Source organism: Physeter macrocephalus, chromosome 1 (genome assembly GCF_002837175.3).
Source record: "Physeter macrocephalus isolate SW-GA chromosome 1, ASM283717v5, whole genome shotgun sequence".
Lineage (NCBI taxonomy): Eukaryota > Metazoa > Chordata > Mammalia > Artiodactyla > Physeteridae > Physeter > Physeter macrocephalus.
In genome coordinates, this window is record NC_041214.2 from 126,502,478 (window position 1) to 126,522,640 (window position 20,163).

At 34.8% G+C, this 20,163-nt stretch overlaps 1 protein-coding gene and 1 pseudogene across 1 annotated transcript in view; both read left to right on the forward strand.

The window, feature by feature from the left end:
• GBE1 (1,4-alpha-glucan branching enzyme 1) overlaps positions 1 to 20,163 on the forward strand; it is a 305,486-nt gene that overhangs the window by 183,350 nt on the left and 101,973 nt on the right. The gene's annotated exons all lie outside the window — the stretch shown is intronic.
• Positions 12,201 to 13,709, forward strand: LOC102983108 (60S ribosomal protein L5-like; annotated as a pseudogene).

The window sequence follows — 20,163 nt, forward strand, 5'->3', positions numbered from 1 at the left end:
CGGGGCCCCAACGCTGGGAGGCCGCCGTACCGCAAAAAAAAAAAAAAAAAAAAAAAAACCACTGTGATCTTTGTAAATTTATATGGAATAATGATAGACTTTTAAAATATGAATATATGTATAGATATATTTGCACAATAAACTTGAGTCAAATTCATATAGTTATGGATAATGTGAAGGATATATTTTCTATAGAATCAATTTTACAGGTCTAGTTCAGCCATGCTGCTGAACATCTGCGTAATATGGTTATTTCTGCTTCTTTTCATAGGGCAGAGACCAATGCATAAATTATGATTATTAATGATTTTACTACTTGTGATCGCTTTTGAAAACTAAATGGATGAAAATTATATTTTCCTTGCAATTTATGACAAAATGATAAATAAAATTATTTTCTGTATATTCTCATTATTTTGACATAATTTAAAGGGTAATCTTTTCAAAAGTATCTCATATACAAGTTCAGAGATTTCCAAGAGTACACTAGTTAAGGTGTTTCTGGGTGTGTAGAAGTTTTTCAGCCCCCAGAAGTGCCTGATGAGTCCATTTATTTAAAGGTAAAAATTATTAATAGAACACCAGTATCTCTGGGTCTAGTTATAGCTTTTCAACTAACTATAGAAGCCAGTAGTTCTACTTTCTCAAGGACAGTTGTAAAGTGTAGTGTGGCCTAAACTCATCCCTAAGCTCTTTATAGAAAAGAAAGTTCAGTGTAGGATATGCATCATCAATGAAGTTTCTGAGCTGGGGAAGAGAAGTGAAGCAAAAATGCCCAGGTGAACTGGTGTGGGAATAAACAAGTATTGATTGAGAATGTCAAAGGCAAAAGAAACTTCTCACTGCTCTTCAAAGTTGATTCTTCCTTGTTATTGTGATGGTTAATTTTTCGTGTCAGTTTGACTGGGCTAAGGGATGCCAAATAGCTGGTAAACATTTATTTCTGGGTGTATCTGCAGATGGGTTTCTGGAAGAGATTTAGCATTTGATTCAGTGACTGAATAAAGAGACCACCCTCACCAATGTGGCCAGGCACCGTCCAGTTTCTTGACCCCGATGAAACAAAAAGGTGAAGGACTGGTGAATTTTCTCTTTCTCTCTCTCCCTTCTTGAGCTGGGAAGTTCATCTTTTTCTGTCTTTGGACATTGGAGCTTCTGGTTCTTGGCCCTTCCAACTCTGAGGCTTATACCAGTGGCACCCTGGTTCTTAGGCCTTAGGCCTCCTACTGGGAGTTGCATCATCGGCTACCCTTGAACTGAATTATATCCCCGGCTTTCCTGATTCTCCAGCAGGCAGAAGGCTAGATTGTGGGACTTCTCTGCCTCTATAACTGTTTGAACTGATCTCTACAAGAAGTTGCCTCATTCATATATACATCCTGTTCTCTCTGTTTCATTGGAGAACCCTGCCTAAAACAGTCATGTCTAAAAATTACCATGATAAATGAGACTCGTCAATGGTATCAGTTGGAATCATGAAGTTGGAAGGGTCTTAGTAGTCCATCCTCTCTCTAAGAGTAGGGATCACTTCTCTGCACTATTTTTCTTGGTGTATAATTTTCTGCAGTCCTTTCGGAAAACAGTTTGTCAGCACTTATGTTAAAAAATGCTATAGCATGATCATTGAGTTATTTCACTTAAGGTACTTTATACTAAGGCTATAAGCCTACTATATATTAAAAAGAAAATACTATGTGCTTAAAGATATTTATTGCAAGTTATTAACTAGAAACCAGCAAAAATATCCTTCAGGAATGACAGGTAAATTAAGACATTCTCAAATGAAAGAAAACGAAGAGAATTTGTGGCCAGCAGACCTATCCTCAAAGAATAGCTAAGGGAAATCCACTAAACTGAAGGGAGATTATAAAAAGAAGGAACACTGGAATATCAGTGAGGAAGAAGAAAAAATGGAAAAAATGTGTGGGTAAATACAATAAAGTGTTCTTCTATTTAGTTTTTAAGATATGTCACTCTGCAGACATCAAAATGATAATATAGGAATACTAGGAACAATTTTACATACATAAATTTGCTAACTTAAATGATATGGATCTATTCATAAAAACCACTACCACAACTCACCGCATATGAAGTATATAATTTGAATATTCTATAACTATTGAAGATATTTGGTTTGTAACTTTCAAATAATAAATCTATAGGTACAGATGTTTTCTTTCTCTCTCTTTTTCCTTCTTTCCTCTCCCCTTCTTTCTTTCCTTTCTTCTCTTTCTTTCCTTCCTTCTCTTTCATTCCTTCCTTCTTTCTTTCTTTCTCTCTCTCTCTTTCTTTCTTTCTTTCTTTCTTTCTTTTTCTTTCTTTCTTTCTTTCTTTTCTTTCTTTCTCAGTAGATAAAAGCAGTCAGTATTTATTTGTCTTAATTAGGGAAAAATTTCCAAAACACTTGGACAGTGATGACCCCATGGTGCTTTATTGTGGCTCCATCTCATATCTCCCAACTTTTAGATCAGGATGTCTTGAAATAGTGTTTCCATTTGACCTACCATGATCTAACATGTAGATGATCTTTTTCTATGCTTTGATGATTTGGATTCTTCTAAAACTGATTCTAAGTATCTATTAACTACACTGGTTTAATAGTGATACAAAGTTTTTATTTTTTTTTCAGGTACAGATGTGTTCAATTGGTAATCCTATGAAACATTTAAATACTTCACATTAACTTTATACAATCTTTTCCAGAAAATGGAAAAAGAAGGAATACTTCATAGTACATTTTATGAAGCCAGTATTGCCCTGATACCAGAAGCAGATAGAGACATTAATAAAAGGAAAACCACAGACCAATATTCTTCTTGAATGTAGACAGAAAGATTCTTAACAAAATATTAGCAAATGCAATGTAGTGACACCTAAAAACAATTGACAATAAAAACAATCCCTTCTTCCCTCCCTTTTTTCTCTCTCAAAAGAAATATTTATTTATAAATATAATAAAATTTAAACAGGACTGTATGCTGACAACTATAAAACATCAGTGAAAGAGGTGAAAATATCTAAATAAATGAAGATGCATACTGTGCTCACAGATTAGAAGACTCAACATAGTGAAGATGTCATTTCTCCCAAATAAAAAGCAGTTTAAGACAATTCCTATTAAAATTCCAGCAAGTTTTTTTTAAGACATAGAGAAGATTGTTCTAAAATTATATGGAAAGGCAAAGCAATTGTTTTAAATAGCTAAAACAATCTTGTAAAAGAGAAAGTGGTAGGAATCAGAATTCCTGATTTTAAGACATTATATAGCTGCATTAATCAAGACTATGTTGTATCAGTGGAGGGATAGATACAAATTGATGTAACAGAATAGAGAACCTAGAAATAGGCCTACACAAATATGCCCAACTAATTTTTGACAAAAGTAGAAAAACATTTCAAAGGAGGAAGGATTTCCTTTTCAATTCATGATGTTGGAGCAGTTGGACATCCATGGGCTAAAAATTAACCTCAAACTAAATTTTATACTTAATATAAAAGTTAAAATAGATCATGAACTAACATATAAAATGTAAAACTGGAAAACTTTTAGAAAAGATTTCAGAATGTAAGAGTAGTTAAAGAGTTCTTAAACTCAACACCAAAAGCACAATCAATACAAGGAAAAATTTACAAATTGAACTTTATTAAAATTATGATATAAAGCCTCTGTTAAGATGCTGAAAAGAAAAGCTGCAGACTGGAGGAAGATGTTTGCTAACCACATATCCAACAAAGGTCTCAAGTTTAGAATACAGTTGATCCTTCAACAACACTGGTGTTAATCTGCATTTGCCTTATAGTCTGCCCTCTGTATCTAAGGTTCCTTGGTATCTGCAGATTCAACCAAACACAGAACGTGTAGTACTGTAGTATTTATTATTGAAAAATACCTGTGTTCAAATTCAACTTTATGTAAAGATGTCTCAAAACTTCACATTAAAAAAAAGGAAAAAAAGAAACACAAAACAAAAACCTGGTTAGAAAATGGTCAGAAGACATGAACAGTGTATATAGATGCCTAATAAACAGATGAAAGAAAATATATTCAACATTGTTAGTTAAGGAAATGCAAACTAAAACTACAAGGAATTATCACCACCCATCTGTTGAAATGGCTTTAGCCGTTTCATTTATTTTAATAAAATGCAGTAACTATACCAAATGCTGGTGAGGATTCAGGGAGACTGGATCATTCCTGGTGGGAATGTAAAATTTTACAGTCTGTGAATGTAAAGTGTTTCACTCTGTGAAACAGTGAGGTAGTTGTAAAACTACCATACAACCCAACAGTCACACTCTGGGTATTTATCCCCCCAAATTAAAACTTTTTCTCCCCACACACAAAGACATCTGCATGAATGTTTGTAGCAGCTTTATTCATAATTAATACCTGGAAGCAAGCTAGGTATGCTTCAATAGATGAATGGTTAAACAAATTGTGGTACACCCATACCATGGAATACTACTTAGCAATAAAAAGTAACAATACTGATGCACAAAACAACTCGGATTAATTTTCAGAGGATTATGCTGACGGGAAAAAAGCCTGTCTCAAAAGAGGACATACATATGATTCAACTACTTTTATGTATTATTCTTGTAGTGACAAAATAAACAGAAAAATTAGTGGTAACCAGGGGTTAAGGATAGTGGTGGGAAGGCAGGAGGAAAGTGGATGTGATTATAAAACGGTATCAGGAGAGCCGCCTGTGATGTCATTGTGTATCTTGACTGTATCAATGCCAGTACCTTGACTGGGATATTGTTCCATAGCTTTTCAAATGTTACCATTTGAGTAAACAGGTAAAGTCTACACAGGATCTGTCTGTATTATTTCATGTAACTGCGTGGTAATCTACATTTATCTCAAAATCAAATGTTTTAATTAAAATTTTAAAAAATCTTTATATCAGAAACAAAGTGGCTCGAAGAAATCATATGAAAATGTTAATAGTCATTTAACTATTACCGCTCATGGGCATTTGAAAGTAAGCTTCATTTTCAAAAGCATATTGACATAGGTAATAACTTTTCAAATAGATTTTTTTAAGTTTAGATTTAGTCAAATCAGGACATCTGCTGCTCATGCAGTCTTAGAACATCAATGCCAATTAAAATCACTGTGGCTCAGAGCTGATACTCAACTTTAGAGTTCAGAAATCCCCCCCTCCCAGTTTAGATTGAGCTATAGGGACCACACTCACGATAAACTCATATTAACAACAGCAAAAACAAAACTGATCTAATAATGTTAGATGGAGTATATGCCTTAAAAGTTAGTTGGAATCCTTGTGTTCAGTAAAGAAGTCACCTTTGTTTTGTTCCAAATAGTTTTTGAATTCAAATAAGTAATTTTAAGGATTTTTAAATGAGCATAGAGTTAACACTATAAACATTACATGGTCTTAGGCAATATGTAATCTTGGTAAAGTAAATGTCTTATGGACCATTCCTGCCTGACTGGTGTTACTACCCCTGTAATAAGTGGAAAGCTTGGGTTTACCAACTAGTGTTTCTTTCTTCCCATTAGTGCTGGATTAGTACCGATGAATGCATTTTATTAAGCTTTGTAATAATGTTTGTTTTTTACTAAGCCCAATGCAGATCAGTGTTCTTTTCTTGAGATTTTTCTCAGATTTCTTCAGTACATCCTGGTTTTGACAATTCAAACTTGTCACCTTGATTGTACTCCCTAACTCGTCATCAAAGAAGCATTTATAAACTATGTGTTAGTTACATTTATTTCTGCTATTAGCTAATGTTGCTTGTATGTTGGTATTTATTTTTCTCTGAGATGCTCTTTTTATCAATCTGGGCTCTCTCTCATTGTAGACAATTCTCTTACTAGAAAATTCATAGACTCAAGTGTTTGAAGTGACCTCAGTAACATAGTTTAATCTTTAATCTTTGCTTCAACATCCCTGATTCTGCTTGCCCTTAGATATCTTCAGCAGTGTGAAACCCATCTCATGAGGTAGCCCGTTCCATATTTGGACAGGTTTCCCCATTAGAAAAGTCTTTGTTACATTAAGTTAAAAATCTGTCTATCAATTTGTAACCCACAGACACTCAGAAGACAGATCCAATCACTTTTCTACATAGTGTGCCTTTGAGTATTATAACCTGGAGCTCTTTCTATTTCCAGAGTGTGTATTTCCATTTTCTCCCCAATTATTTTTCCTATTGCATTACGTGGTTTTGAATTCTTATTTATTAGCAAACTTGAATTTGTCTATATCCCTCTTATATTTGGAATTCTGAATGTAATATACCAATGGGTTCTGACTATATCATATTATATTTTAGTCAGAAATTTCTTAGCCATTGCCCAGTATAGACATGCATTGTATCTTTGTTATTTTCTATTTATTTTATACCTCAAAAGTACAATTGTGTCAAAAGACTTCTAGCGTACTAAGGTTTGGTTCTGTTCTGTCTTCTAGACTTGTAAATAATGTGTATATAAGGTAATGGGGAAAAAAAAATCACTCACTCTTTCAGTGATATACTTTTTTCCTTTTTTTGTTTGTTTTACCTCATTTACTCTCCCTCGAGTGTATTGTGAAGATTACTATTTTTTAAGCCTCAATATATGTCTAGTCAAAAATCTTACAATCTATCGTTTAAATTTAAATTGGATTCCAAAAGTCACTAGATTAAATCTCCTGCTATACTTAGTGAATGAAAATATATGTTAAAGGAGGGAAAGCAGACCATTTTTATGTTTCTAACAGGCTAAATTGGGAACTTGTCAGTGCTCACAATCCAGTTCTTCAGAAGTCTAAAACTGAACTTGAAAGCACCCTGGTCACCTCTGACCCACTGTGGAACACAGTGGTCACAATTGAAGAGGAAGGTGGTTCTTTTCAAGAAGAGCCACCTGCAATCACAGGTGTTATCAACAAGCCTTGGAGCTTCGAAGAGCTATTGTATTTTCCTTCAGCCAGCCATTGTGATGACAGCGCTTCAGAGGTTACTGGGCCACTTTTAAACTTTTGTATCTTAAAAGCCACAGTAGAAATATATAGGCCACCCCGATTAATCAAAATTATATTTTCTGTCTTGCTGTAATATGATCATAAACCTTCAAAGAGACCTTTCCTTATGAAGTGTTTATGAGTTATGAGAAACAAGTGTAGGCCTTTTATCTGTAAACGTGACAAATATTCACAAAAATGCAACTGTCTTCAACTAGATATTCCCCTTTCGTCTTTAAAAGAGACACACTTTTCACAAAATCAACTATTGCCAAAGACTAACAAGTATCTGTGAAACAAAGGAGCTTTGAAATTATTCTTTGATTAGCTTGCTATATCAAAGGTCAAGGAATTGTATCCTTGAATGGTGGTGGAGAGCTGTGGAAGCGTCATCAACAGGCTTGCTCTTGCTGGCTTAGTACTGCTGTTGCTGTAGTGAAGAGGCCATTTGAACCAGTGGGTCAGACATATAACATGGGGTGTCATAATAGTTGGAAAAAATCAGCAAATTATTATAAGAAGAATTTATACTTCAGAGCAATACTCATTTTTGTGTATAGCCATTATTTTTCTGGACCTTTCTACTTGTTTACTTGCCTATTTCATTCTCTGCTCACATTTACATCTTTATTAAATTTTTATACCCTTTTTTCTCTTTTTTTCTTCATTTACTCATGTAACTGGCTGTGAATGAATCTGATTCACATATTTATGTTAGTGACAAGTCAGAATGCCAAATTTGAGCTATTTGTGGTTCTGTTGTGAGCAATTTACACATTTACAGTCTCTAACATCTGCTTTAAAATATTCTAATATTGGGCTTCCCTGGTGGCGCAGTGGTTGAGAGTCCGCCCGTCGATGCAGGGGTCACGGGTTCGTGCCCCGGTCCGGGAAGATCCCACATGCCTTGGAGCGGCTGGGCCCGTGAGCCATGGCCGCTGAGCCTGCACGTCCGGAGCCTGTGCTCCACAACGGGAGAGGCCACAACACTGAGAGTCCCGTGTACCAGAAAAAAAAAAAATCTAATATTATAATTCTTTCCAAAGTCGGTTTGACCATTAGCAATCAACAGTAGCAACAATGAAATGCATTGATGGTAATTGATAAATTAAAACAAACCACCTGTGAGCAAGAGGGCTCTAGAAAAAGGCAAGTTAAGATGGCTAGGGAAGTGACACACTGCTGCAAGCTCCATGAACTCCCTGTGATACATCCGAAATTTTATAAACTTCGCTAATATACCAATAATATGGATGATAACAAGAGAAAGCAAAAAACAAAAACAAAACAAAAGAGGAGGGAACAAAAATGAGAAAATAATTTGGGAGGCAGGGAAACATATGGGCTATAATCATCCGTACAGTTGCTGTGTCTGTGGATGAAATCTGACTTTAAAGTTTTTTTGGCTTTGAGAGATGTTTTGGATGGGGGGAAAGTCAGACAGATCTGTACCAGTGTCCCAATCCTTCACTTATCTGTTCAGGTGATTTTGGAAGAATCACGTAAAATCTCTTGTTTCAGTTTCCTCATCTGGAATTAGAGGATGATAACCCACCCTTAGTGTAAGTGTAAAGAAAAAATTAAACATGACTATATGGATAAAGCATTTGACCCATTATCTATTCTCAGTAAAGGATAGTTTTCTGTTCTTTCTTTATCCCCCCAGAATGCAAACTGCCAGCAGCCAAAGGGGAGAGGGAATCATCCTCAGGAGTTAGCAGATATATTGTGACTCTGACAGTTATCGCGTGTTGCTCATTGTTTGGGCGTCATTGAGTATTGTAGTTGGAACTGTTCACAATGACAGTTCTACATGCCAATGAAAAAGCAAATGTCACAAACCTATTCAGTGGCCTTCAGTGCAGGTTGAAAAAGGTATTGAAAATGTAGTTTTGGAGGGATTTTCTGAAAGGGAGAAGATGGTATAGCCCAAATAAGCAGCTTTTTCCTAAATGCCTGATTTAATCAAAGAGTAACATGTAGAATTTATATTTCTTAAATAAAAATCTCTCTCAAGAACAATTTTCAGCAGAAGAAGCACAGTGGATTTAACTAGATAGTGCCTCTCCTTACTTTCCTTTCATACTGTGCAAAGGTTTTTTTTGTTTTGTTTTGTTTTGGGGGTTTTGTTTGTTTGTTTTTAATGTGGTAATCCCATAATCTTTGTATAATAGAGGAATAGACCATAGTGTTTAGGTTGCAGATTCCCTCTTACTGGAAAAAAATAGTTTGGCATGGGAGAGTTTACCACTGATCCAGAAAACCATTGGTGGTTGTATAAGTAGTGACCTGCTGATATTCAGCAGGTATCCAAATTGTGATTTTCAGCCACAAAAACTGATTTTGGAAAAAGTAGTAGACTTAGTTCCAAGGGACTTGAGGGGCTAATATAAAACTAATCATAGATGAACATGACTATAACATTTCTTGCTTAAGACATAGTTTCTTATATATGATCCCTGGGTGTCCAGAGAAAGCCTCTCAGAGGTCATATTTGATTAAAATCTGCTTGACATTTGAGCTTGGGTTCAACTCGGGCAGAGAATTCCAGGCAGAGATGCGAAGTCCATATGGTTAAGATGAGCTTGATTGTGCTTGAGGAACAGAAGGAAGGCCACTGTAGCTGGCAACAGGTGGAAGAGAGTAAGTCACAGTATTAGACTGGTGCTTGATTGTATCGGACCTTGTAACCAGGACTATAGAGTGGATTTTATCCCAGGTGAGATGGGACTTATTTAATAGGTCCAGGTCACTCTGACTGGGCAGGATTTTGACCTGAAAGTGGGTCATTGATCTCAACCTGACGGCACGCTGTACATTGGCAAAGTGTCTGGGCATTGATAGCTATATATATAAAACTCTGGGCGGGTGACTTTGACAATTCATCCTGTGTCTTTATATATGAAAAAGAATCCTGAAACCATGGAAATTGAAGATAATTTTGGGACCTTTTAAAAAAGTTAATTTTGTAAGCATAGGCTAAATTCTCCTCAAAATTTTCACCAGATATCTGATATTCTGAGGAGCCTAAGCTTTTATTTCCCAGGACCTTGCATCCATTGCAGATGTGAAGTTTCTTCTAATCTATTGTTTTATCTTTTACAAATTTGTCAGTTTGCCTTTTACTTCAGAATATATTTGTGTTTATTTTCCTACAGTTAGCTCTTTAAGTTGCTGTCAAGGGGCAGATGTGCATAGTAAGTAGCAGGCTACTTTGATTCTGCAATAAGAAACCTGAGTTCAAATTCTGACTTCATCACTAGCCAGCTGTGTGGCCCTGTGAAAGTTACATATGGACACTGGTAAATGTGAGCTTTAATTGCAGGGGTTAGCAAACTATGGCCTGCGAGCCAAATCTGGCTGCTATCTGTTTTTGTTAATAATGTTTTATTGAACTACAGTCATGCTTACTCCTTTACATATTGTCTGTGATCTCTTACAACCTACAACAGCAGAGCTGAATCATTGCGACATAGACTGTGCATGGCCCACAGAGCGTAAAATGTTTATACTTGACCCTTTACAAAAAAAGTTCACCAACCCCTGTCGTAGTGCACACTTCTGAGGGTTATTGTGGTAATTCCATGGAATACTTCACACAAAGCTCTTTGTACAAGGTCCAGCATTTAATAAGCATTCAATATATATTTATAATTACTAGAATTTTTAGAAATTCATTTTGGTTACTTCACAGTAATCAGGTCAAATTGACTCTCATGAAGATGCACCACTGTTTATGTGTATTTCTGTATATCCTTGGGGGTAAAATTGCCTAAGTTTGAGAAGTCTTTTTTGAGTAGTCATATTTTGGTGATACTTGCCCATTTCTGCATTAATAACAGTCCTGGTTATTGGAGGTTCTATTTTGCCCACTAATCTGTCCTTAATATGAATATTATAAATTATACATATGTAAAAGTTCTTGGCTATATTACAGCAATATGGGTAGATTGTTAAATTAATCATTGCAGAGCCCTTTGAAAATCTAGGCAGCAATGTACAAATGCAAAATTTATAACTGGAGCAAACAAAAAGAAGCTGATGATTCCTTAAGGATACTGATGTTTTTGTGGTTTCTTTCTTTTATTGTCGTCACCAGAGATTTATCTAACATTTGGGGAAATTTTCAATATTTAATCATAAGCATTTTTATTCCAATGTAGGCTATACATGCAGGCCAATCTGAATTTGTTCTAACTAGAGGCTGGATATATTATTTTTTTTTTAATTGGGGTATATGTTCAGATGAATGCCCATGTGTGTTAAAACTTAAGATAAACAAATCCATGCATTAATAAGGAAATATGATTAGTGAAGAGTTTAATGACTTTACTTTTCATAGTGGTAAACATGTTGTAAAAGGCCCCTAAACAAAGATTGTAAACTGTGGGGGAAAAGGAAGAGGATAATCTTATTTGAGCATCCCAAATAAATAATTTCTTATTTAGTTTTCTTCCTAAATGCCTACATCATACTAATTACATAGCCACTTTTGTAGGTATCTGAAGTACCTACAAAAGTATATTTAAGTTACATTTATGCCAATGTAGTCAAGAATTTTGTTCTTAATTTCCATTTCCTATTTCAGTGACTGAAAACACAGTTTCTTAAGTAATGTATACTAGGTTTTTTGGGTTTTTTTTAACTGCTTCAGAGTTAATGTTGGATTTTATTTGAGTTTCTTAGCTTTCTATGTACCTTATTAATTCAGTTCAGGTCAATTTGTTTAAAATTAATTTAAAAAATGGTATAGGACATGATTCCTACCACATAGACATTTATTGTTGTGTTGGGAAGACTCGTTACATGAACCAGTTTATCTCCTATTTTCTTTTACACTAATTAAGGAATTGTCAGGAAGATTCTGTGAAGCTTATGCTGAAACTTGAGTAATAGGTAGAGTTTGGATAGGAGAGGAATGGGTAATAGTTCTTATATTTGTTTTTTTTTCGGGGGGAGGCTGAATGGTTATGTTTTTTAGTATGTGTGTTTATTTTCCCCTATCATCTAGAATTCTATTATTGCCTAAAACACATTATTTGATGTAATAAACCTTTAGGTCTGGATTATGTTAGCATATAGTGGAATCATTCAAATTGTTTACTCTGTATCCTGAAGCTCAGAAAATTTTTGATCTTGAATTAATCTTTCACTTTAATAAAAGGTTTATTAAATCCTAAGTTAAAAGGAGAGCAAATAATCTAGTAACTTCTTGTCAAAACTTATCACTCTGAGGTTCAGAGAGGTTATGTGCTTATACTGATTTTTGCAAAATCATATGGAATAGTTTTCTTGACTCCTAACTCAGTGCTATTTGTGTGTATGTGTGTGTTACAAATGCTTCCTTGATGTTCATTAAATGAAGTCTGACATAATTTTCTCGTAAAATGCATCAAACCAAGGCACTTGCTTTCTTTATCTTTTCAAAATTAGTAAATATATTTATTCATTTAATGATTTCAAGCAATAGCTAGTTTTTTGATAGGCTTTCACTTTTGCCTTATCAATGACAATTTAAAAGGAAGAGAGGCTGACGAGAGAGAAAAGGAAGAGAGAAAAAGAGTTTAGAAAAGAAAAAAGAAAGGGAAAGAGAAGAAGAGATCATATGGAGAGCTAGTTTAGGGATTAAGGAGCCACAGAGAGCAAGGGAAAAAAGGAATGACTTCTTAAGACTGATGGAAAGAGCAGAGTCTCAGCTGAAGGGGGCAATAGTTGGGGCAGGATTCAAGAAAAGCGTGAGCCTTAATTGGGAAAGAGGCTATAACATGAAGTGGGAATTTTCCAGAGATGTATCTTGCTAGAAAGAAAATTATCCCAAAGGTATTCTCTTTAAAGAGAAAAATTCTGGCTACTTACTGTGCCTGAGCTCAGGCTGCGGCCACTTCCCCACTGCCACCCCACTGCCACCCTCACAGGTGCTGGATCTGCAGGTCTGTGGCTAGCGGTGGGCACAGGTCTCTGTTCTGCAGGATGGGGTTTATTAAAGTTATCAAGAATAAGGCCTACTTCAAGAGATACCAAGTGAAATTTGGAAGAAGACGAGAGGTTAAAGCTGATGACTGTGCTCAGAAATGCATGGTAATCCAGGATAAAAATAAGTACAAGAAACCCAAATATAGGATGATAGTTCATATAACCGAGAGAGATATCATTTGTCATATTGCTTATTCCATATAGAAGGAGATACGATAGTTTGTGCAGCTTATGTTCATTAACTCTCATGGATACACTGCAGAAAGCACTGATGGTCAACCTGGTACCTTCACCTGCTGTTTGGATGCAGGGCTTGCCAGAACTACTACTTGAAATAAAAGTTTGGGGGCCCTGAAGGGAGCTGTGAATGGAGGCTTGTCTGTCCCTCACAGTACCAAAAGACTCTGGTTATGATTCAGAAAGCAAGGAATCCATTGCAGAAGTACACTGGAAGCACTTCATGGGTCAGAACATTGCAGATTGAATGTGTTACCTGATTGAAGAAGGTGAAGATGCTTCCAGGAAATAATTCTCTCAATACATAAAGAACAGTGTGACTCTAGACACGATGGAGGAGATTATAAGAAAGCTCATGCTGCTGTAGGAGAGAATCCAGTCTATGAGAAGAAGCCCAAGAAAGAAGGTTAAAAGAAGAAGTAGAACCATCTCAGAATGTCAAATGCCCAGAAGAAAGATGCAGTAGCTCAGAAGAAGGCAAGCTTCCTCAGAGCTCAGGAGTGAGCCGCTGGGAGCTGATAAACCAAACCACAATTTTCTATGAAGGTTTTTCAGATAAAGACAATAGTAAACTTATTGACCAAGCTAAATAAATAAATAAATAAACAAACAAACAAATAAATAAATAAATAGAAAAATTCTGTAGAAATGCGATTCAAACATTTCAGAAGTGAATAGCTGAGTATTATATGAGAGGTTCAACCACACAAAATTATCACATAAAAAATGTTCATCTCTTATTTTTTCATGCTCTCACCTGTTTATTTGATGGCTAATTTAATAAATAGCTTTCCACAAAATCTGATTGTGTTGACTGTATTAGAATTGATTTTTAAAGGAGGTCACATGTTAAAGATTACACTATAGAACTGATAGTATGTAATACAAAGGTATTCATGCTATGCCTGTCAGAAATGGATTGACAGCTTTTCTGAATTAAATTTATGGTGATTTCCAATAAGTGTGAGTGATATATTGTCCAATTTATCCTGTAGACCTCCACCTTTAATATCACTTTTTTGAGTAGCCTAGCTTCATATTTTCCACACTAGATTAACAGATCCTTTCTCATTATAGTGTAATACTACCATACTTTTCTTTGTGTTATTAATCATTATTGTAATTAAATGCATTTGTGTTATTTGTAAAATGTCTGTCTCTCCCGTTAGTCTCTAAGCTCCATGAAAATGCGTGTTGTATATTTTCTATTCATGACTATAACCCCAGCACCTAGCATTGAGCCTGGCACAAAGCAGGTACTCAAGAAATATTTGTTGAATGCACCAATAAGTAAACACCACACTACTCCAGAAAAAATAAATGCAGAATTAAAAAATAAGGCTCAAGATGGTGGCCATGGAAGTCGGAATCCTCTAAGGAATGTGTAACAACTCAACTGCTGAATCAACTAGAAAAAAAAAAAGGCTCATTTGTTTTGATATTAGCCAAAACATGCTTATCTTTAAGAAGATTTATTTTCAATATGAAAAAAATTATAGGTATTATAACACATTGGTCTATTCCAATTTATATTTAATTTATATGTAAACAAACACATTTAAAATCTGTTTATTATCCAGTAGGTGCTCCCCTTAATCAATCCTTACTATATATCAGACACTGCTAACCACATTATACACATTATCCTATTTAATCCTCTTTCAGGAGTGTGCTGAAATTATCTTCCATTTTACAGTTGAGAAAACTGAGGCTTAGAGAAGTTGAGTACCTTGCCCAAGTTCATACAACTGACATGACCACATGTTGGAGCTATGAGTATGTGGTTTTAAAAACTTATTGTACCAAGGAAATTGCCAAAAACAAAAATTAACTTATACATGGTCATGCTGAATGTAGCACTATCCAATTATACTTAAGCGTTGAGGTTTTGGACTCAAAAGGTTGAGTTCCGGGCTTCCTTGGTGCCACAGTGGTTGAGAGTCCGCCTGCCGATGCAGGGGACACGGGTTCGTGCCCCGGTCCAGGAAGATCCCACATGCCACGGAGCGGCTAGGCCCGTGAGCCATGGCCGCTGAGCCTGCGCGTTCGGAGCCTGTGCTCCGCAATGGGAGAGGCCACAACAGTGAGAGGCCCGCGACCGCAAAAAAAATAAAAATAGGGGCTTCCCTGGTGGCGCAGTGGCTGAGAATCCGCCTGCCAATGCAGGGGACACGGGTTCGTGCCCAGGTCCGGGAAGATCCCACATGCCGCGGAGCGGCTGGGCCCGTGAGCCATGGCCGCTGAGCCTGCGCGTCCGGAGCCTGTGCTCCGCAACGGGAGAGGCCACAACAGTGGGAGGCCCGCGTACCGCAAAAAAAAAAAAAAAAAAAGGTTGAGTTCCACCTGTACTTATTAGCTGGGTGACCCTGAACATTTTAACTTTTTAAAATCCCAGATTCTCCAACCATGAAACACACTTGATATTACAGTCTTGTTAAGTGAGACTATGTAATATGTGAGTTCTAGAAGCCAGTAGACATTCAATGAATTTGAATTTCTTTTTCTTTTCTATATAACACCTATATTCTCCATTCTGTTCTATTCTAGCCAGCCCGCTAAATGCTAATTCCCTTTGTTTGTAGGAATGTGTACAAATAGACATTAAAGAACTATATCTTATTTAACAAGGTTAGTGCAAATTTGAAAACTGCTGAAGGAGTGATAGTTGAAATTTAAATATGATTAATAGCAGCTTCCCATACAGTTTTCCTCAATTTCCCACCCCCAGAACACACACACACACACACACACACACACGCACACACAAGCGCAAACAGGCATGCACATACCATTTTCTGAAGAACTAGGTGCTTCTTTTTTCCCTTGCCTTATCTCTATCCCTATGCAACTGGTATTCCCCAACTCATCTCCTCCCCAGAGTGCTTATCCATTTTTGGTCTCAGAGTACACTGTTGCATTGCAACTTCTTTAGTATTCTAAATATCTAAAACTATATAATAGTATTTTTCTTGAATGTTGTCCTAAAATATTCATTATTTAGGGATGAGAGTCAAGGAAAATCCTCTTGTAGTCAATATAGTCTATAAAATAATAATTATTTTGGACTAGAAAAGAAAATTAATTCCCAGATGTTTTATACTTGTTTATCTACAGATCTTTGTTCTCCTTCACTTGTATTTTTCTCATTTATTTTTGATGCTGTTTAGATGTATTTATCTTTAAGTTGCCTCAAGTCAGTCTTTTGAAATGAAGCTGGTTAAATATAAGTAAATAAACATTATATATCTAATTACAAATTTTAATACAGTGATGGAAAATTATCAAGTTTATGAGTTATTTTTCTACAATAGAAATAATAGTTCATGTAAATATCAAGTTAATCTATTAGAAATAAATCAATCACAAGAGAAAAATTGAAAAATGAGAAATATGTAAATAGTTAATGTTTCCAAACTTTTACCATTAAAATAAGCTTTTAAAATCTGATTACCAATTATAGTTTAATATTTGCCAATAATGCATATCTATATATGTTTAAGTCACTGTCAGTTTTGATCTGGAGCAATAATTATTTTCATTGAATTTTTAACCTTGTTTGGAAAAGGTGGATGTGTATCTGTGCACCTGTATGTATGTATATGTAATTAGCTAACCTATAGTGATTTGTTCTGTAGAAGAGCAATGCCTTGTTCAGATGAGATATGTAATAATTTCATATAGTACCTCCCCTGTGTTTCATTATAGAGGATGATTTAGCTTGGCTTTTTGCTTTCTGGACCTTGAGATGCTCAGCTTTTTTGGGCCCTCTACTTTGAAAAAGATCTTTCTAAGTTTTGTCCAAATTTGATAAGCTCTAATGCTTTGAAAAATCACCTTTGGTAACAATCTTTATGAGAAAGCAAAGAAATGTAAACTGATTTAAAAATAAATAGTATGAAATAAATAATAATAAATAAATAATAAATAGTATGAAAACTTATTAATTTCTTAATCATTCAGGGTAATTAATCATTATCAGAGTGGGTTACTAGTTATTTTAGATTTATCTCTAAGCTTTCACTTTTGCTTTCACTGCTGGTCCCTTACCACTCCGCTCCCCACCCCTATGCACACACATACACAGGGACAAACACACTCCCCTCGAAGTTTGCATTTTACTCATCTTACCTGAGCAGGTAACCAAGCTTGTTAAGAATATAAATTTAGAGAAAAGAGAGACTTGAAAATTTCTCGAGTATTTTTTTTTTTAGTACAAGTATAATTGGAAGCATATGGAAGTATAATATGCCATCCTTTCCTACTTATTTCCTAAAGAATACCTGATTAGACTTACAGATAATATAAATGGAGGTAATTTTAATTCAATATTTAATAAGCTAAGTACAATTTAGGCCTTAAGGGGAAGAAAATGTTTTACTGTAATAATGAATGTAGATAACCAGGGCTCAGTGGATATAATATGATTAAACAGTATATTAATTTAAATAAAATAAAGTTGTACAGGTTGAAATTTAAAAAATAACGTTATATTGAAAAGAAAACTTCAAAATCATATTTTATAATAAAAACCCATTTCTGAAATTTATATTATTACAGATTTTTAGTAGTTGAATTAATACTTTGTCTCAGAGTTGTGTGCTTCTTGCTACCTAATTTTGTTTGAAATTAATATATACAGTAGCCTCAATATAATTCTGTCTAAAGACCTAGATACATTTTGTTATAGATGACACTGTTATGTTGTACGAGATATGAATAAGCACTTTTTGTACTTCTTGATGTTTAAAATTTTTCTCAATCAATTCCAATTGACTGACAGTATAATTTCTGTTGACAAAGTAAAAAGCAAAGATATAGCATTTTCCCTTTATTGACTAGTTATATTAAAATTATACTGATAGATGAGTTTTTTTATTTTTAAAAATAGAGTACGTAGTAAGATATTACCTGCTTTTCAGTATCTTCCTTTAAAAAAATGTTATTTTCCTTTAAAAAGAGTATCTTCCTTGAAAAAAAAATGTTATTTTGATTGTGATTCAAGACTCTATCCTTCTATTTGACATGCCATATTTTTCTATAAAAGAAAAAGTCTCAAAGTACTTTCTTTGTTTAAGGTTAATCTGCTGCCTCAGTTGAAATACCCAGATCAAAACATGTAACTTTTGCTTTATGGTTTAATGATGTATGTTTTAATAGCCATTCAGCTTCAAAGACTCTGTAATTGCTAAGAGGAATATATAATTTTTCTTCATATTTTGATATTTGGCCACTGCTTAAAAATGTCTCCTATTTATTTGTATGCAATATTAGTGGGGTTAGTAACATCCAGTGGACTAAGTGGCTGATTTTGAAAATTCTAGAAGTTATTCAGGGCCACAAATAAATACATTAGGCAAATAGTTTTGAATTACAAAATGTAACTTCATCTAATAAGTGTGGTTACATCTGATTATACTTGCTTGCCAAGAAAATTTGACTATGTTTTATTTCATTATAAAGTTCATTGGCAGAATGTTAGACAAATCAACAGTTTTTGATTTTAGGGATATTTCCTAAAAACCTTAATATTGGAATTATCTGTGTGACAAAATTATCTTAATAAATAGTCATTACTTGATTACAGGTTGAATATTTCAGACATCCAAACCAATTAGACTGATAATTTTGATTGCCAGAAATCCTTAAATGTATATATTTTTCCTTGACATATTCAGTTTCTATATCAGACACCTGTGATTTAAACATTTTTAGTGGTTTATGATTCACAGGAAAGTCAGCACATTTCATTATCTTTCTCTGGATTTTAGGGATTTTGTTTTTGCTTCATAAAATATATGAGTAAGCTAATCAATCGATCTTAGGCAGTATATATGACATAGTATTTGTCTCTAATTCATGTGTTAATTGGTTTAAGATAGAAAGCTAATGACTAAAATAGGTTACTTCTCAAATACATTCAAACTGGCTTCTAAGTATATATTTGTTAGCATCAAATTCTTCCAGTTGTTTGGAAACTAGGCTACTTTGTGGTTTTTAAGGACAGACTTTAAAAGCCTTGTGTCAACGGAATAATCTTAAAAGCAAAGCCCCACCTTGTCTGCTGTAACACACCAAAGTAAAACTGTACTCTTAAATTCTGCTTTATATTTTTATGGGACTCTAATCAACTGGATATATTAACTGTGTCATGCGCTGTCTGATGACATTTTGAAGTAGAAAAAGTAAATTGCCTTTTCTATTGTATCCTTTGCCAGACGTTTTCCTACTTTGACTCAAGGCAAACCATTCAATTGAGATGATTCAGTTCATTTATTACTACAGAGCACATTGAGTAATATTTGTAATTCAGTCATAATTTGGAATATATCCTAACTCTTCTCAGCCCCTCAAAGAAGGAAAAATGCAGTTTATGGGTGCTGAATTTGAAATTTACGATAGTAGGATTAGTAATAGATGTCTTTCAGAAATCTATATTTTCACTGGTATATATTCCTTAAGCTTGTTCTGGTGTTCTATTTAAAAGGCAAAGCTTAGATTCAGTGAACGATTTCATTCATGTATAAGCTTAATAATTGCATCGTACATGTGACTGCTGAAAAGTAAGGTGCAAAACAGTACCTCAGCTGGAGGTCCTTTAGATTTAGATTTTTAACATATATTTAAGATTTCACTAGCCCCCAGTAAAACTGTTGAGAACTGAGTCTCTCACGAGCTTCCCTGGTAGATGACATTTCATAAGTGTTGTGACAGTTTGTTGTCAGAGGAATTAAGTGTGACTCTATCAGGAGAGGGCAACTCTTGGAAGTTTACACCTAGACTCCTTTGAACTTTGCCCCATGCACCTTTATCTTTGCCGATTTTGCTTTTTATCCTTTTACTGTATGTAATAAATCATAGCCATGAGCATGACTATATGCTTACTCCTGCAGGTCTCCTAATGAATCACTAAATCTGGATGTTGTCTGGAGGACTCCCAGCACAGCTTTCCTCTTGTAATTTAACTTCAGTGACC